The following is a 2,744-nucleotide window of genomic DNA, read 5'->3' as shown; positions in this document are numbered from 1 at the left end:
ATCCCGAAAACGTAATTTGCCAGTTTGCGATTTCTTTTAAAATCGCCAATTTTGGAAAAGTTAGAAGGTAATCAGTGTTTTGAATAAAGAACGTCAAAAGCACAGAAGGCGAACTGGAGTTTTTTTTTAAAGACAACTAAACATTTTCAGTCTTACTAATATAATAATAAAAGTCTTCACAATAATAAGGATTTTCTATAAGAATTTAAAATGTATACTGTCGAAGTATCGAGATTTGAAACAACCTTGGCCTTAGAACTGGACCTAAGTATTTGGTACACAGTTCTAGCTCAAATTTAAAAACAATGCTAGAAATAGTGAGATACACTTTCGAATTACTGTAGAATAGGATATACAGTACAGTTGAAGCCATATATTAATGATATCATATATGCATGTGAAATATGCGGACATATTGTAGATTTTTGGAATGCAGATGTCCTTACATCACATTTTGGATCTTTTATTATCTTACGTCCGAATTGTTTTATTAGCTAAATATTATCAAGTTCTCACAGTCGAAATTTCTACATCTAATTTAGGGTCCAGTTTTGTCACTCCGATTTATGGATAATTTACGTTACGGATTTGGGTTCTGAATTTGGAGATAGTAACGTGCATATCTTCAAGATTGAGTAAATATAAAAACTGATCTTTCTCGTATATAAGGACTTGTGTTGTTCCTTAGTTCACTTGTTTATTTTATAATTAACTGTCTAATGTATTTTATCTATCATAAAATACTACACGTTGTTTTGTATCAATCTCTTTGGAACTAGTTTTGGGAAAATGAACCAACTCTTTGTTAGTTATTGATTACAAGAAAGACCTATTCAAACTCGACAGCTCACGCATCTACAAACCAAAAAAAAAAAAAAAATGACTAGTCATTTTCCATTTTTCTTTCAAGAAACTGATGTCTAGTAAAAGCATAAATATAAAATGTGAAAAATTGTCTTGTAATTACCTATTACAAAACTGCCCTAAAATGTATTTTTGGTATATTTTAACAAAGCTAAAATTGAAGTTTTATTATTATTTTTTATTATGAATCAGAACATAAAACTGCATACGGCTGTTAATGAATTTCTCAAACTGTACAACAAGAATCCAAAGTACATTCTCCAGAGTATCTAAATGGGGGGTGGGGGGAGTTTATATATTTATTTTCATTAATATTAGAAATACGTTTCTTAGAAATCCAATTGAAAACTTGGTTTAACAAGAACCTATATATAATATCAATAAAAATTTTAAAAACAAATTAACGATTTTTATTGTACTGGTACCTTTATAGCAACTAATATACTTACGTCTCATGAACTACAGGGTGTGTCAAAATTCAAGTATCATTGAAAGTTTCTAAATTTTAAGTCAACAACAAGATCAAAATAAAATTATAAGCGGTTTTATTGTTTAATGAGCACCGTGATTATTTATATCTCTCCGATTCCAGTATTTTGAAACAATATTGTACAATTATTGGTTTTTTTTAATCACCAGTAAATTAAAACCTTAAATAATTTAATTGTGTGAATAATGTTTCATTCTTAATGAACTAAGAGTTAACTTTTACTTGTAGACTTTCAACGGATCTGTCGGGCTCTCACCAAAGGCAGAGCTTGGTATGCAATTTGCCACTCAGAATATTATTCAAATTGCACAGCTACTTAATTCTATAATATTCTTTTTGTTTTCGACATCTATTTACCAATAGTTAGCACGGTTTGGTGCTAATTAGTGACATTTTTCTGTCAATGATAATAAGCAGGCCTTTATCATTATTCCATATTATATATCGGACCAACTATTTAATGATTTCGTATATGTTGCACGTTTCTTTTTCACCGATATTGTTTGTTACTTTACTCTATCAAATACCATTACTTTTTATTTTAGTCTGTTTATTATAATGTTATTGTTATGAAGTTTTTTTGTTTTTTTTTGCATTGTTAGCTTAATATATGGAATTAGGACTAACCTAGATCTTCTAAGTTGGATGAACCTCGCGAGATGTTAGGAGTACCAAAAATATCGTTTAAAGCAAGGGTACCCAAGTGATGAAACAATGCATTATAATCTTTATACGTAGAAATGTAATTATTTAATTACCTATGCTGATGGGCAGGTATGATATAAAACACTGTTTATTTTTAGATATTGTTGGTTAATTTATTTTTGTGAGTGAATATTTCTTTTATTGTTTAGTTTTTTTTTGTAATAAGAGTTAAAAGCAGATGTTCATAGGAAGTTTTTTTTTATTTTTAATTTATAAGTCATCGATGTTGAGACTATCGAACATGGCGCGCAATACATTGACGTCAAGAATATAGAGATCTCTAGAAGGCTGGCTGACGATTAATTGATAAAGATATAATGTGAGACAAGCGGAAACAGCAAACATACAATAGCAGAAAAGAGTAAAGTTACGAGCAAGGAAAAGTTCGGCGTGAAGTTAACTATCGTAGAAGTGATAGACCTAACGTTTAATATGTTAGAGTAAGACTAACAATAGAAAGAAGATAAGAATAATAATTTATTTCGTCAAAGCGTGGTTCTACAGTAATTGAGTCAGCCTGAGTGCACCACTTTGACAAAAGGAACAGAGGATATTTCGAAGAAAGAAGACCAAACAGTTACGGTAACTCGTGCCACAATTATAAATGAATCACACACAATACTAGTACGATAGTAATAGAAAAGGTAGTTCGGCCTGTCAAATGAAAGTCTAAAGTAATAGAATA

This window comes from Limulus polyphemus, unplaced genomic scaffold, assembly GCF_000517525.1.
Source record: "Limulus polyphemus unplaced genomic scaffold, Limulus_polyphemus-2.1.2 Scaffold6181, whole genome shotgun sequence".
NCBI lineage: Eukaryota > Metazoa > Arthropoda > Merostomata > Xiphosura > Limulidae > Limulus > Limulus polyphemus.
The sequence above is the reverse complement of the archived record's forward strand: the minus strand, read 5'-3'. Positions refer to the sequence as shown.